A 17548-nucleotide genomic window follows, 5' to 3' on the forward strand; every position below is an offset into this window, starting at 1 on the left:
TCCTTTTCAACAGAAACCTTACAGAAAAAGTGTTAATTGCTGAAGATTTGGGGCTTGGTTTTGCTAACCACAAAAGCAAGTGGAAACGGCATCATAGGATACGGTTGCGCTGAAAGCTGGCAGGTGTTAAATAGCACACCCAGGGCTTCAGCATCCTCTGGCTCCGCAGCTTTGTGGTGGTTTCTGACTAATAGGCACCAACTTCACTTTTACCTTTGAGGAGCCTTGGCAGATACTCGTTGAACCCCCCTCGGCCTCAAGCCACACTAAGTTAAAACCTGAGTTAAACCCTTGGAGGCATAATCCATCCCACAAACTAAGTTATCAAGCGGGGCTGCTCCAACATCTTAAAAGCAGCTTTCCACTCTCCTGCATGTGGGCAGAAACCCTGAATCCTAATGACATCTATATGAAACTGCCTCTTTCATGTTGAGCAATTTCGATCCAAGACACTGAACTGACATTTTATGTATGAAGTATACCTGAGGTTAGACAGGAGATAGTTGCTTCCAACCATCAAGAAGCAACCATGAGATGGTTCCAACAGTTCTTACTCAAAGGCCATTTAAACATCTCTCTTCTACACCCAGCCTCCTCTTTCCAGCTCCTGATCTTTTTCACAGATAGGAAGAAGAGTTTGTTTGCTGACATGATGCATTTCTAGCACCAGATGCTCCACTGGGACATCTATATGTGTGTCAGCTAGGAGAGCCAAAGCCTGGACCTGCTTTGGTTCTATCAAACAGAGCTGTTGGCTCTAGTGCCCACATGATCCTCTCTCCAGGCTTTGCACATTTATGATCCTGTGTGCAAGAAATTGGTTATTAGGCATTTCAAAATCAGGAATGCTCCAGGTTTCCCTCTTAGCATCTGCAAAAAAAAAAAAGGGACAGCTGGGAAGCTCCTCATTCTGCCGAATCTCACAACATTTCTGCTTATGTGAAGAGCGCTTAAAATGAGAGCTTTTTCTAGCCCTTGTGCTTCCAGCTGAAATGCCAAACCAGAGTGGCAGGACCTGGATACCTTGGAGGGAAGGAATGCCATCCAGAGGGACCTGGACACGCTTGTGAAGTGGGCTGATGCCAACCTCATGAAGTTTAACCATGCCAAGTGCAAGGTCCTGCACCTGGGTCAGAGCAATCCCAGGCACAGCTACAGGTTGGGCAGAGAACAGATTCTGGGCAGCCCTGAGGAGAAGGACTTGAGGGTGTTGGTCGATGAGAAACTTAACATGAGCTGGCTTCAGTGTGCGCTCGCAGCCCAGAAAGCCAACCGTATCCTGGGATGCATCAAAAGGAGCGTGACCAGCAGGTCAAAGGAGGTGATCCTGCCCCTCTACTCTGCTCTTGTGAGACCTCACCTGGAGTATTGTGTGCAGTTCTGGTGTCCTCAACATAAAAAGGACATGGAACTGTTGGAACAAGTCCAGAGGAGGGCCACAAGGATGATCAGGGGACTGGAGCACCTCCCGTATGAAGATAGGCTGAGAAAGTTGGGGCTGTTCAGCCTGAAGAAGAGAAGGCTGCGTGGAGACCTCATAGCAGCCTTCCAGTATCTGAAGGGGGGCTGTAGGGATGCTGGGGAGGGACTCTTCATTAGGGACTGCAGTGATAGGACAAGGGGTAACAGGTTAAAACTTAAACAGGGGAAGTTTAGATTGGATATAAGGAGGAAGTTCTTTTCTGTAAGGGTGGTGAGGCACTGGAGAGGGTTGCCCAGGGAAGCTGTGAATGCTCCATCCCTGGTAGTGTTCAAGGCCAGGCTGGACAGAGCCTTGGGTGAGATGGTTTAGTGTGAGGTGTCCCTGCCCATGGCAGGGGGGTTGGAACTTGATGATCTTAAGGTCCTTTCCAACCCTAACTATTCTATGATTCTATGACCATAAACTGCAGGTGCATTTTCAGGTGGGTGAAGGGAGAACCAGCTGTCCTCAGTCCCAGTGATGTAAAGCACTGCTAGTCTAAATGCAGTTAAATCAGCATTAAATCAAGGACAACTGCACTGGGTAGAGGCCATATCATTCCCCCAGCACATTGCAGAGATGTGGCTGAGGCTCTCCAAGCAGACGCAATGCCAGCACAATGGCCATGGGGCCATGAGTAAGGAAGGGGCTCTGTCCTCCTTCTGCCTATCTCAGGTACAAAACCTGAGATTTCCCGTCCAGTGCCACCACCTGCCCCATCTCTCACATCTCCTTGCCTTTTCCCTGTATATCTGCTCTCCACCAACAGATCTGGAACCCACAGCTGGCAAAATGGGCTACAGCTTGCCCTGCTCTCAAATGGAGATGGTTCTTCCTTGCAAGAGAACTTTTTGGGGTGGAAAGAGTGAGAGATAAAGGAAGCACAAGAAATACATGGGGGCTCAGAGGGGGTGATGAGGGGATGGTGTAGCTGGAGCAGGGCAGATGGGGAAGCCACCACCTCCTGTTTTTTTTCAACCCTTTGCAGTCAGGCTGTTGCCCCTGATGGCTTACCCAGCCCTCTACCTTCAAAGGACCCTTTGAGACCAGTTTTCAGCCAGTGTGCAATACACACCTTTCAGACCAGTCTTGTGCAGACCTTCTTCAGGAGTCTGGACAACAGGTTTGCCCCACAGAAACCCTTCCCAAACCTTGACAGCACGAGATTCCTTCCTTCTCCGTGTCAGCCATTAGATGTGCCTCTTCAGTTCCACAGTGCTCGAATTCCCCCTCTGGAATGTCAGAGCCAGAACCTTGCAGGCATTTTGGGCTGTGCATCTCAGACCCCCACTGTGGGCTCCCCCAGACCACAGGAACATGTGGTACATCTCAGGTAGCTTCTATTTTGGTTGAACAGTAGGTGATCAAGCATCAGTACTGCACGGCGCAGCCAAGTCCATCTTCTGAACAACATCAGACTCTTTAAAATGCCATGGGAGGGGAGAGGGGAGTATTTTGAAGGGCTGTTAGTACAACTTTTCTTCTTTGATTTTTATAAAACTCAAAACTGAGGACTGGATTTTATCAAATATCTTTTCTGGCACACCTGGCAAGAGGGAGGAAAAGAGATTTTACCTGTATAACACAAAGGAATTAAAACACCTCTGCAGATCTTAAAATCTTTCTTATTCCTGCATTCACTAAGAAGCTGGAGATGAGCAGAGTTTAATTTTAAAGCCTTTGTTCTGCCTCTTTGAAACAAATACTCTCTTCCTTCTGATAATGATTGAAGTGCCAGCAATTTATTTTTTAAAGGAAAAGATCACAGGAATTTCTGAGCTCCACACCCCAGCTCAAGTATAGCTTTGTCCTTTGCTGAGGTGATGCTCCTGTGCTTTAACTATTGTATACTTCCCACCCCAGTAACACAGGGAACAAAAAGGTGTTGCTCCAAAATAATAAATGCAGTGGCAAAGAAATTATGGCTTTAGTAAAGTTTTCTTTATGTGCTTGATGTACCAACTTCCAACAGTGACTTTGTGACACTGACTCCAGTAACAGTGAATTCGGGTTTTCAGGGGGAGTTTGTGTGTGTGCGCGCTTTGGTTTTTAAAGAGGTTACTGCAGACAATGTTGTGGACAAACTTGAAAGTGTAAGGTTTTATTCTTCCTCTGCCACCACAGATAATGAAGTTTTATCAACTCCCTTTTATTATAGTAATCTAAAACTGTACCATGTAATAGGGTCATAAACATTTAATGAAACTGAACGCTGTATGAATAAAATCAGAGAAGCTTTAGGATGGGCAAACGGAGAACAAAAGGGAATCCAAGTAACTCAGGTGACTCTAGTCCAGAGCCTCAGTAAAGGATGCTCCTCCATCCTCACCTCTGTGCTGGCATGTAACCTGGGCACCTCTTGCTTAACTCCCATTAGTGGGATTTTGCCCTGCGTTTAAACTACCATACCTAAAGTGAGGTGCTGAAATGCAGCCCTGATCTTTATGACTTTTTTTTTTCCTACTGTTTCAACCCTTCCTGGTATGTTCTGCGGAGACTTTTAATATATTGTTTCATCACATACTTAAAACAAAGGGGATGTTAATTACTCTGATGCCATGAGAAGCATAAATACTACCTAACTGACATTCACCGGTGCGTTTCAAAGAGCAGATGTGTATTACTATAGCATGGCAGTTACATTAACTCTGTGCAATGACAATAGGAAAAACTGGTAATAAACATCAAACTCGTCTGCCTTTTACCACAGGAGAAAAAAAAGAAAGTTCAAGTGTAGTGGAAAGTTTTGGGGGTTGTTTTTTACATTACCTCTTGCTTGCTTGGTCTAAAACTTTTTGCCAGGGGAGGTTTTTGGGCTGAAGAAGAGCCCACACTCTCCCTAATTCTGGTTTTGTGAGAGGCACCTGTGACCCTGCTTTCCATAAGGTTCACTTGCTGAGAAGTAGCTGATGTTTGACAAAATACAATCACATGGCCTTTGCCATGCCAAAATTGGCTTACAGTGCCCAAACACAAGTAAGCATATGTAGGGGTAGGTTTTCTTACTGGCAAACATAAAGTGGCCAGAAATATTATAGTGTCTTTGTGTAAGGGCTGTTTTTTAGGAACTGCTCATGCTCGGCAATGTGAACCTCAATTTGGTTGTGGGTTAAAATACACAGAGAAAAAATGACCTGGAGCACCCTGGTATTAACGACTGTGGCCTTGATTTCATTTGTTAAATACAGTGGATGTTGGAAACTGGATTAGAATAAGGCAAATACTATTATTCCTTTGTTATTCTCCCTGTGTTTTCCTTTCACATAGCTTTTGCTGGAGATATTGTTTCTGTCCTCTCTTCAGTCCATTGCCATGCCAGCAGCTATGGACTGAAAGTGAGAATAAAGATTGCAGAAGGCCAAAAATCTTCATCAATTTTCTTAAAACAGAAAATTTGAATTTTAACTAAAATAAAATTGTAGTGAAATAATTTCCATTCACCATGTTGGTTTTGTTTTTTTTTTGCCTGAGAAAACGGAAGACTCCAAATCCAGAACTATGTTTCCAAAAGCAGAAAATTTAAATTTAGGGTGGACATTTTTCAAGTTGACTGGCAGATATGAAAATGTAAGGGGAAGAAAATGCCCAACAATTTGGGGGTTTAAACCCCCCAAATTGTTGGGCATTTTCTTCCCCTTCACATTCTGATATCTGCTGAGTAAATTGAAAAGGTCACCTTCAGTAAATATACTTCATACTTTTTTCCTGTTTCATACTCTGAAATAATGATCTTGACAAATTTGGAATCATGGAATGGTTTGAGTTGGAAGGGACCTTGAAGCTCATCCAGTTCCAGTGGACACCTTCCACTAGAGCAGGTTGCTCCAAGCCCCCTCCAACCTGGCCTTGAACACTGCCAGGGATGGGGCAGCCACAGCTTCTCTGGGCACCCTGTGCAAGTGCCTCAGTTTCTCCTAAATTCTCTTTCTTCTATTTTTTCAGTGTTAGTATGCATGCTGTAGGTTGTGGCCCAAAAGGCCTAATGTGATATAGAGAACAACCTGATGGAAATTCTGTTCTTCATCTTGTAGGTTTCCATGTAGGTATATCACAGGTGGGCTTTATTCCCCCTCCTTTGTTTTAGTGAAAATGGGAAACAACATTGTGGAAAGGGAAGCTTTAAAAAGAATGTGTGATATGGAAGTGTGAGTGCATAAATTATCAGAGCCAGCTTTGGAAATGTGCATTTGCAAGTGTTACGATCAGACACGTTTCCCAAAGCAAACTGTAGTAGTTGTAAGATAAATGGCGCCCCAGAGGAAAGCAATAAACAGTACAGCCACACGCTTTACTATGCCTTCATCTCTGTATTTCCATTATGTATGAAAGGGTAGAAAGCAAGCTACAATTCCAGAAAACCCTTTGATCAGTGTATTTATTTTTCAAGTAACTTTAAAACAATATGAAAATAAAAACCCAAACCAGAAGAATCATTAAAAGGCTGGAAAGTGGCTGTGGATTTTAAATATGCATGAAGGGCAAAAGATTGGGATGAGTACACAATTTCCCTTGAAGCCTTACCCTGATACCCATGATACTGCAAAAAATTATTAGATCACTAGAAACCAACTCTTTTTCTGCACCATATGTTGCCCTTTCTCTGTCCTTGCTTCTTGCATATGTGGATTATAACATCTTTGAACCTTTGTGTTCTGTGATGGTCATGGGAGACTCTTTCAGAAAATATTAAGTAGTGTTACTATTAATATGTGTCTGTGGAGTAATTTAGATTGGAAGGAGCACCTCTGGATCTCATTTAATTCAACCTCCTCATTTAAATAGAAAGAAGATGGGAACACGAGTACTAAGATACCGGCACAGTGAAGAGGTCTCACCAGGATGCAGTAGGGTGGATGTGATGTCTGGTTTGAAACAGTCAATCATTAATAAGATCAGGGTTGTACATAAGCACCATATCCTTAATGTGGTCTTGCAAAGCAGAGACACCCTGCTTTAACTCGCATCCAAACAGGACGGGTCTTTCAGGACGATGACCTGACAGCATAGAAGAGAACAGGGATGCTGTGTTCAAACATGTCCATGAAATTGGATGATCAAAATGAGTCTTGTGCCTCTGCAAACATGCAGCCTCTTCTTGTGCCACCATGCTGAGAACTGGAGCAAATTATCCTTCTTTGCAGACCTTGAATAAGCAAATACTCAGGAGGGTGATGGGGTGGGTCCTTTATCAGCAATTGCTTTGAAAAATGAAATTTGAAAATTAAACAACATCTGTATAAGCAATTTTCTCCCCCAGGAATACCACTGTGTAGAGGCAAATCTAATCTGAATAAGGAAAAGAATATTCAAACCGAAGTCAGCAGAGAAAGCACATCATTTCTGTGGACATGAACTGCGGTGGAAACTTACCCATATTCTCACATTCCCATGATTATCTAAGGCATAGCCTGAAAATCCCAGGACTCTTTGTTGAACCTCTTCTTTCCCCTCCCTTTTTAACATAAAATGCATTTCACTGACAAATCCTTCTGATGTAATGGATTTTTACATGCCTGAAATCATGGCTAAGCTTTAAGCAAGGAAAATCAATAAATGCATGTATATAGCAGTTTAGGATTATTTCAGTAGTGTTATCACTGCACAAGGAAAGCAGGGGAGACGTATCTGCTGCTTCAGTTCAGCGTTGAGAGTGACCCCTTGCTGAAGAGGAAGCGCAGGGAGTGGTCATCCCTCAGTAAGGCCAAAGTGCGTCCCCTCCGTCCTACCATTAGCCACTGCATCTGGGAAATGGTGACATCTGCAGATGCATGGGCTTCATATTCTCCACATAACCACCTCATCCTCTGGCCATGAGACTGCACATTGTAGTTTGGGAGCGACTGTAATTCAGTCAAGACTAGAAACGAAAGTGAGATGGAAGAAGGAGGCTGCTCTCTCATGTGGCCTTCAACTCATGAATTAACCAGCTATTAAACATCATCAAATAATCTTGTAACTTCATCAAGTTCTGCTAAAGCAATGCATGATGATGTTTTGCTCACATGGAGAAGTTAAATAAAAGGAGGACTGTATATCATAAAAGTATAGGATGATTTGGGTTGGAAGAGACCCCCAAAAGTCATCTAGTCCACACCCCCTGCAATAAGCAGGAACTTTTTCAACTAGATCAGGTTTGCCCAGAACCACATCCAGCCTGGACTTGAATGTCTCCAGGGAAGGGGCATCTACAGTGAAGTCAGATTATTCATTTCTGTGAGGGGTCTCAAAAAAATAATTATTTAAACTACTAGATTAGCTTGCCTGTTCTTGAAAACTCTTGTGAGACAACCTGAATGTACGAGTGTTCGGACAGGGAGAGCCCAGTTTACCGTGGTTTCCTTTTTCCTTTAAGGCTGAGCCAGCTTAGGCAGTAGCATAGGCAAGGAGAATGTGCATGGATGAAGCCGTTCACTGTTAGGAAACGTTCTTCCCTGTTTAACAACAGAAGTTACTCTATACTGTCTGGAAACTGCGATAAGAAACAGGACAGTGCTTTAGAGATACCATGCTTTAAATTTTGAATAATGTACTACTGGGATGTTTCAAATAGCTGAAGTGCAAACTGATCACACAGGTGTAAAAGGGCACACTGGTTACATAAAATATAATAACGTACCCTTCAGCACAGTGACATGTTCCATGTAGAATATAATGTACTATTTGAAATCAGTAACACATAAGAGAGTGGAGGAGAGTTTCAAAGACCAGACTGGAGAAAGGAATAATACCACAGAGTAGCACATGATGATATATGATATGTGGAGGAAGCTAAGGAATTAGATTGAATGCCAGGGAAGATTGAAGTTCTCCATGAGGAGATAAATATAATCCAAACCAAAGATACTCGGTCGGTAGGAGCTACTTACAAGTCAATCATGTTGGAAGTGCCTAAGTGGATAGCAAATCAGATACGAGCATGCAGTGAGATTGAAAAATAAATGTATAAATGCCAGTTTAATTCTGGCCTGTGCTGTGACAGGGCAGCAGAAAGGGACACTCCTTCATACAACACACAGGCAAAGTAGGAAATATTATCTTTGGGAGCCTAAATAAAGCTCCAGCAATTGGAGGTGAGTGTGAAAAGGAACAAGGATACCACAGAGAAATTTGGGATACAGAGGAGACAGACCGCCACTGGAGCAGAATTGAGTTAAGTGTGGCTGAGTGGCAACCAGCACATGGATGGCTGCTTGCAAATAGCTGTTGCAGGGAAGTGTGGTGGACCGTGGGCACAGCAAGCCTGAGACTGAGCAAATGAAATGTCTTCTTGAATTTCAGGGAAAAAATGGGTCAGTAAAGCTGGTCCATCTTCCTACAGAAAGGGGTAGGAGCACTGTCACTTGCCATGTAAAAGGAGTTTATACAACTGATTCCCTAGGAGTGAAAGGGAGCTTGTGTGTTACATCATGCATCATCCCACTTCATGGCAGTGGGCTTTTGGGGCTACCACTGACAAAGCTGCGGTCATGAGCTGTAAGGAAGAAGGGCTGAGATGGGCTAGAAGGTTGATCCACTTCTCGTTTTCTCCTGCTCTGCTCTGAAGCAGGATTGCTCGATAGCTCAAAACGTTTCAAGTACTGGGGGTGGCCAGTGGGTGTCAGTTTTGCTCTATGAAGCAGCTGATGGAGTTTCCCTTATCTAAAGTAAGAAACTATCTCTTAAAGGAGGCAGTGGAAAAAAAGCATTCCCGTGGAGAAATATGAGGTCAGCCCCACAGTTTGGCATTTTGGTTTCTTCATAGCTCTGTCTGAGCAGCCACAGACGGTAATTCTTAGAGAAGTCGTCATCTTGGTTTCTCCTCTTTCAGTAACTCTGATTTTAGAGTAAGGACAACTAAGTGACAGTTTTCAACAGAGCCTTTTTGTCTTACAAAAGAAGAAGCCACCATCTACAGGCAGCTAGACACTTTATTTTTAAAGGCTCATATGTGCAAATGTGCAAAAGTCTTGCATGAGCTATCTACGATAACCTCGCTGAGGGTCATGGTTTTGTTGTCAGTCAATGAAGACAACTCAATATAGTGTAGAAATCACTTAAAAGATCAAGTCAATGCAAAAGACCTATAGATACTTTGGACACAATTTCCATGGAAAACATCTTCACATTTTAAGGATCGTTTTCAACAGCTATTTTTAACTACAGAGCCAAATGTAAAATTATACCCTTGTTGAATTAAAACCCATCCCGACAAAGCCAAACAGGCAGCAAGCCACTACAAAAAAAATGTTTGCCTTTCTAATGCAATGAGTAAGCTGAGACCTGGTACTTCTGTAGGGCTTCATACGAAACATTTGCATGAGGAAAGTTTTGTGATGAAAAGAACACCCTTTAACGGTGTACAGACACAATAAACCAGCAAAAGCAATTTGCAGAAGAATTTTTAATTAAAGGATGAAGAAAATATCTGCAAAGGTTTTTCTATTTGTGTCCACATTCATAATGCTGTAAAATTGGAATCTTTATTTTTACTTTTGTACGTCTTAGATGGGGCCTTTTCAGCTGAAGTCAGTAGGAGAATTTCTAGTCATATCAGTTGTATAAGCTCAGGCTTGTGCAGTGAAGAAAAGATACCTGATAAAATGACATCTTCTTTAGCCATCATTCCACCACCTAAAATCTTAATTAGAAGAATCCCTCGTGTTGCTAATAAACAGAGAGTAACATTTGTTCTTCCAGACCTCAGAAAAAAATGAGAGTATATTGGCATAGCTGGGAGTACAAGATTGTCTTTTAATACAGAGACCAAATGATGTCTTCATTGATTTAAATTCCCAAAGGAGAACTGAAAAATAGAAACACCGCCCTCTTAAAAATAAACAAACAGGAAAAAGGAGGCATTTTCAAACCACAAGAATGAAGTTATGCTTTCTTTGCTTGCACAGTTATGTGTGGGTAATGTCTGGATGTAGAGAAATGTTATTCCTTTCCTGGAGTAAAATAAGAATAATAAATAAAACTTTGAAAATGAAGAAATTCTCTGCCACTAACCAAATCTGTCTCCTAAAAAAAAAGCTGTGGAGCACTCCATCAGCTCTGCTGCTGGAGCAAGACAGAGGAATGCTTTGCAATAAAAATTAACATCCAGCTTTAAAAGGCTGTGGTCAAATACTGTTTCATGTAAAACTGAGAAGAGCGTAACAAGATGCTAATGTTTTATTTTTATGATCTAAATTGTTGCTTGTGGTTAATCAAAGTTAACCTGGCTCCACTTCAAAACTGATTATGTAGCCAGTTAATTTAAGGTGACTGTATTTATATAATCAAACTCCAGGACACTTGTATGGTGACACTTCGCTTATGGGCACAAAAGAGGCATAGAGCCCCCCTATTCTTTAAATTTCTCTCTCCTGCACAGTCACAGGGCCTCCATCACAGCTGTATCCAAGTCCCTGCACCTCCTGTTGAAGTGTTCCTCTCTTTTAAAACATTTGTCAGAGAAGAAATACTATCAGCTTTATTGTCTATGTGAAGAACAGAAGTATGAACAGGGATATTCATCCCCTGTAAGTAACTCTTTTAGCCAACTGATTTCTCCAGCCTCCCTGTGTAGTCACTGTAGAAAGGAATGCTCTTCTGGAGAGTGACTACCAGCGGAAATTTAATTTTGGTGCTTGGAATTGCAATTGGGAAGCATCAGTCTTTTCCATGGACTCCAGAAACAGCCAAGGAATAGGAAGCTGAACTAGATGCCTGTAGCAGAGTACCCCGTGTAAATGGCGGGGGAAATGAGTATCCTTTTCCAAAGCAAGGCATTGAAAGTGAGTCATCCACAATACAGATTTAGGCTTAGTCCCTAGGCTGTCCCTCACCTCTGAGATGACATTGTCAGCCTTTGGTTCAGCTGTGCCACTTCTGGACAGAGAGGGCCAGGCGTTTTTGTTTTCTCAGGCGCTTTTATGTTCTGACTTCATTAATCATGAGACTCTGATGTTATACCATTTCTGCAATGATCAAAAGACTGGTTTGAATGGCAGTTTCTCACTGTAGGTGTGGTACTGTCCAGTGAACTGCTCACTCTGAGTCCATGCATTATGCTGGGTAGCACAGAGGGGACTAACTAATCCCTGCCCTACTCCCCTGGCCTGGGACAGCTGGGCCTGTCTTCTGGATCAGGTTTTTTTGCAGAGCCACATGCCTGCAGGAGCTGTCAGCCTGAAAGATTCATCACCTATTTAGTCTCTGACAACCACTTCAACTAGTTTTCAACCCAGCACCACAGGTTTTTCCTAGCTCCCTCTAAGCACTAGCATGATGCTGGAAAAGCAGTGAAGGAAGAGGAACAAGGGCTAAAGAGGGTAAAGTACACATCAGTAAGTCCATGTTCACAGTTTGTAGCTATGCACGCTGAACAGGGGTGATGGTGGTTTTGGACACACGGTAAGTGAGGAGTGTAATGAAGAAACAGAACATCCTTCAGGTGTTTTGAAAAAAGGCCCTGGTAACCTGAGAGAAATCATACAACCAGTCAGATAGAATCAGGGAAAACAGCCTTTTTAACTTCCAGGGAGATATGTACGCTCCTGAAAGGTAAGGCAAGATGTGAGTTTAAAACAAGCCAGTTACTCCCCTTGTGCAAAGCATCACTCTTCTGCAAAGGAGAAGTGGGATGCCTAACAGTTCCTGCTGAGCAAGGGAGTCAGTTAGACAATCTAATTTCATGTTAAGGTCAGCTGTCTGTTTCCTTGTTTGAAAACTCCTATCCATAGTTATTCAGAGTTGAAGATGGTTTAGCAGTGCAAGGACCCTGAAAGCACCAAAAGACCTTAACGACCCTGATCAGCCTCAGCTAGGGCCTGCACACACACTCCCACCATTGGCCAAGTAGCCCATTTAAGATCAGCCCTATGATGGCTCTAGCTTTGGGACATGCTGGTCTTCTGCTTAGCAGAAATTGTGCCTCTTTCTAGCCATGGACCTTGCTGATTCTGACCTGTAGATTGACTTATTGGCTTGGCATCCAACCTGCCTCATTGCTGCAGACTTGCATGAGTGTCAGGGTTCTTGGTGAGACCTGGCTCTCATCTGTGGCCTGCCCTACTCCCTTCCTGGGGGTTGTGGGAACCTCACCTAGGTGGCGAGGTTCCTGCCATGCTAGCCTGGGTCACCTCTGTGGCCCCTAGCCTCCAGGGAGCCACAGGCTCATGCTGTGCACTTACAGGTAGGTTGGATTCAAATAGAAAATGTCCTTATTCCTCAGTTAATTGCCAAGCTTCAGAAAGCAGTAGTGAGAACTCTTTGCAAGCTCAGAAATAAATGTATAGGGTGGCCTTATCTATTCTATATTTCACCCAGGATGAGGACTCTGAATATAGCTGTAGTGTATCAGGTTGAACCCAGAAGGGAAGTGTCAAAAGCCTTACAAGACCTGCTCCCACGATGTTTGCAGCCCAATTTGGTAGAAGACTTCAGTATGGTAGAAGCCCCTTCAAACCCAAATGGCAGCTTTTGACATTTTAAGATTCAATCATCATGTTATCCCTGCATAGGGAAATGGAAGAATTCCACTCCCACCAAATATTCAGATGTTCAGTGGTACTTTGCAATATTCAACATAACTGACACCTCTAATTTTACTAAATAAAATAAACAACTGCCTATCTGCCTAAATGCCTCTAGCAGCTCTCGCAATTTAAATAGATCCAGCACACTTTTTCATCAGCTGCTTCATGAACTTCATAATACTCTGTTGTCCTCTGTTTGGTATTGGTTGTATGTAATTCTGTTGGTATTTGTGATTTTCAGACATAAGCAAAGCAAGAGTTAATTCTCATTTTTGTTGAAGTACTAAGCAGGAAGCTAGGTCACACATAAATCCTCATTGTGCTAGGTGCTGTACAAGCAAAGAATAAAAATGATCCCAGGCTCAAGGCTTCTCTGTTAGTAGCTTGTGTCATAGTTAAATTTTGTTAGAACACTTCAGAATTGCCCTTCCTCATAAATGCTATATCCATATACATTTATATCTCCATAATAGAAGATAAAACCTGTACGCTTTTACTGTTGATAATAAAACAGGAAATATAATACTATTTTCCAAGTAACTTGGATATAGCAATTGGAATACATGGGGGTAAAGGAAAGGATCTTTGTTTCTTGTATACTTCTGGGTTACATACACACGAAGTTCGCCACAGAATAAGGAAGAAGTATTTGTTGTGAAGCGTCTCACACAGAGCACACTGAATTCAGGTGGAGCGTACAGAGCAGGAGCTGGTGCCCTTTTAAGAATCAAATATTTTGATGAATGAAGCTCTACCAGTAAAGATAAGAGAATACAGCAAACCATGTGATAGATTAGCAGAATGTTTTACAGAGTCCCCTACAAAGCATCCGCTGCTCTTGAAAAGCCTAACCAGCCCAAGTGAGAAACTATTCACAAATTTAGTATTCAGATTACATACTCTGCCTTTTCAACTGCTCTCTGTACAATGAATGCCTGTACAACTACAGTAACAGACACAGATCTACAGTTTCTGTGGCCTTTGAGCTATTATGAGTATTGTGCCTCTCCATAAATTACATCTGCATGTCCTGAAAATACCAACTGTTTTAATAGGAATTAATCTATAGGCTTTTATCTCAGTGAAATACAAGGGATACAGTATGTTGTGTCCCTGTTAAAATGAATAAAGTATGCTCTGAAGATATTCAAGGATGTTCATTATTTTCTTTATGGGTCTCTTTATGGATGCATATAAGCATAAAACAGTCCTTTATTGTAGCAAAGAGGAGGAGATGGAATAATGAACAGATTAGTGCTTATATGCTTTTTAGATTGTCCAATGCACAGTTAAGTGAACAAAGGTCTGCTTTTGTCCTCTTCAGAGTGTATTGGGATTTGATCCAGTTTGCCTCCTTCTGCGGGTAGAAAAGAGAGGGTTCAGTCTAAAGGCAAGAAAGCAGATGCAGGGGTCTGCTGCTCTGTGGTGTTCATAGCTGTCCAAGGGACAGTGTGTGTTAAGATATGCCTTTTTGAATTTGCTAAGTATAAATAGATCTGGAGCTTATGCTGTGAGGAGCTACTATTTATGTGAGTACGTAATATAAGCTTTTCAGGAGTGAACTCCTAGAATACCTTACCTTATACAAGTATTTAAAAAAGGAGAAAAATATCATTTAAACCAGAATTTACACATCTGCATTATGGTTGTTTTGAATAATAATTCTCACACACATGCATATATAGGGGTTAAAACTTTTATATGATTTGCTGAAAAGAGGCTGAGCCCATCACTAACCTATCGAATCATGTTACTGACAAACAATGAGGAACTGAGTTCCCCTCCCAGGGTCCTTGTGAGACAGGACAGCTCTATTATCTCCAGCACGCAAGGGTAGAACTGAGGTGCAAGGGGACTAAGCAAATACCTGGAGGGACATACGGGTCTTGAGTAGGTGACTGTTGGCATCACTTGTAATTTCCAAGGTAGCTGGCCTTGTGTCCCAGAGTAGGCAGAGCTGTGCAAATGTTTCTTATGTCTTGTTGATGAAAATAGGAGGAAAAGGGGCTGCCCACCAGGCTCACAGCAGCTCCAAAAGCTTCTCTTTTGGAACTATGCTGAAGTGACTTCTAATGTGGCAGAAGTCCATGGCAAAGCTGATAGTTGTTCTTGAAGCATTGCTCAGCAGAAGAAAAAGTCTCATTGCATTATTTACCACATTTTAGAAATGGAGAATTGAAATGCAGAGAAATAATGACTTGGCTGAAATTACATGGAGGACCCTGATGGTCTCTTGATCCCAAGCCAACACTTGGTCCTCAAGATCATCACAGTTGCTTTGCTGAGAATCATCTAGGGGCAGGTGTGTGGTTGACATAAACCACTGTGGAGCTCTTGCTGCAGCCCCAAAGCTGAGTTTTGTATTGGTTTCAATGGATTCACCCTTGTGCTGCTGTAGTGAAGATGCACTCATCTCTGCAGCCCTTGGAGTTGACAAGCTGATTTCTAAAGGCAACCCCTTTCACTTTATTCCCTGTCCCTTACTTTTCCTTTAGTCACTCCTTGTTTTCACAGCATCATTTGGGTTTTGAAAGCTTATGGAGCAGCAGAATTAAAAAAATCAGAAGCATTTACTGAAGAGCATGGGTCTGGGGTTTCCCATCAGCTTCCATGGCTCAAACAGGTTCCAGCAGCTTTGTGAGGAAAGCTGTTAGCTATTAAATTATTACCTGTAAGGAGAGCCAGCTGGAAGCTTTCAGTTTTCAACATTTTGATGAAAAGCACCATAAAAATCTTGACAACAAGGCTTGTAGCATTTCAATGACATCTTTTGCATTTTCTCCTGCTTTTCAGTGGTCTGTGAAAGTGATCAAAGGCTTCAAAATGCTGCTGAGACCCACATCTTAGGAATTTTGACCACCCAATATGAAGAATGGGGGGGGGGGGGAGGAGGCGGAAGGCAAAACCTGAAGTGTGTGCTGTTGAGTGAACTTGGACAGCTTTTGGGAAGTCACTTTCCATCTGGAGGAGAATGTCCGTAAGGAGAGTTATTCCGGCGTAAATTGTTATGGTATAATTACACAGCTATAGTTATGCCAGTCTATTTTCTGATGTAGGCAAGCCAAGTCTAGTTGTTGAGACGTAGGTGTGGGAAACAAGAAGTGTGCTTTCTAGGCTCAGCTTTGAGTGCTCTTTGTTGCCTTGGGCCAGTCCCCTAACCTTTCTGCCTTCTTTCTATGCAAAATGAGAAGAGTTAAATTAACCCACTTCACAGATGTGGTGTAATGACTAATTGGCTAAAATTTGTAGTGCTGGGGAGAGAGCTGTCTATTAACTTGAGTGTTTTTGGCTTTCTGAGTAATTTAATATATTTTTGAAAGAGTTTGTCTCCCTCTCTCAGGATAGGGCTGCTCTGCCACTACAAAGGAGAATGTCATTTGAAGAGTTTGAGCTAATAAACCCTGGGTTTTACTTTACTCCTCTAACAACAGTATTGTGCTCACGTATAGCTGAAGCGAGAGTTAAGGCTGCAGTTAAGATTTTGCTTGAGAGCAAAAATTACAGGGACTTTGCAGACTCTGGATACGCAAAGAATGTAGGCATGAAGTGATGAAGGTACGTGTGTCAGTACGTGCCTGAAACTCACTTTGTGGCAGTGAAAATAAGGGATAATTCCCTGTTATTCCTGTTGGCTGCTCTGCTGTGTGAAAAGGCTCAAGGGTGTTATGGACAGCCTGAATTCAGATGCTTCCTAGTGTTTGTGCGCTTAAGTTTATGAATTTTAAGTTAATAACACCTGTGTATATAATGCATGACAAACACATCTACAGGATGTTCTTCCCTGTGAGGGTGCTGAGGCACTGGCACAGGGTGCCCAGAGAAGCTGCAGCTGCCCCATCCCTGGCCCATCCCAAGGCCAGGTCGGACACAGGGGCTTGGAGCAACCTGGTCTAGTGTAAGGTGTCCCTGCCCGTGGCAGGGGTTGGAACTGGATGAGCAGAAAGGATGATGCTGTTGCACTTGATCTAAGGCCTGTTCTGTATTCATCATCAGCACCAAAGACGCACTGGGGGGTGTTACTTCAGCCTCAGCCGTGAGTTAAAGCAGGGTTTTCCTCAAGAGAACATGCTGGTTTTCCCCCTTTCCACACCGCACTGAATTATCAGGAGGGGGAAATACATGGAAAGGCTTTTATTTTAACCGGGCTTTCTCTGTAAGCGTAAGACTTACAGAATAGAAATTACCTCATATTTACTTTGAATGTTCATTAGATAACGGCAGCTCTCAAAGCTTCCCCCCCGCCCCGGGGAGGCTCCCCACCGTAGGGGTAATTGGCGCCAAGCCAACGCCGGCGTGAGAGCGCCGGGCCGCGCTGAGGGGTTAAAAATAGAAGTGCTGAATCATGACTCCGCCGGCAACTTCACCAGCCCGGCGGCAGCGGCTGCCGCTGCTGAGGGAAGGGAGGAGGAGGAGCAGGAGCGGGCATGGCAGGGTCCAGGGGGTAGCCCCGGTGCCCGGAGGATGGCGGCAGCGGTGCCCTGAGGGGGCGGTGCGCGCGTGTGTCCGTCCGCGTGAGGCGCGGAGCGCACACGGCGGCGGCGGCGGCGGCACTTGTCCTCTAATCGATTGCCGAGCGTGCTGAGCG

The 17548-nt window shown here is 43.2% G+C and overlaps 1 long non-coding RNA gene across 1 annotated transcript; it reads right to left on the reverse strand.

Annotated features, from left to right (window-relative positions):
- Positions 1 to 4484: 4484 nt before the first annotated feature.
- On the reverse strand, positions 4485 to 17202 carry LOC133272082 (uncharacterized). The gene is made up of 3 exons (XR_009744342.1): positions 17148 to 17202; positions 15633 to 15760; positions 4485 to 4791 (listed from the first exon to the last, which is right to left on the reverse strand). It is a non-coding gene; the product is annotated as an uncharacterized LOC133272082 (long non-coding RNA).
- Positions 17203 to 17548: the final 346 nt, after the last annotated feature.

This window comes from Pezoporus flaviventris, unplaced genomic scaffold (assembly GCF_033815535.1).
Source record: "Pezoporus flaviventris isolate CSIRO_AGI_PZ_B2104156 unplaced genomic scaffold, CSIRO_AGI_Pfla_v1 ptg000001l, whole genome shotgun sequence".
Lineage (NCBI taxonomy): Eukaryota > Metazoa > Chordata > Aves > Psittaciformes > Psittacidae > Pezoporus > Pezoporus flaviventris.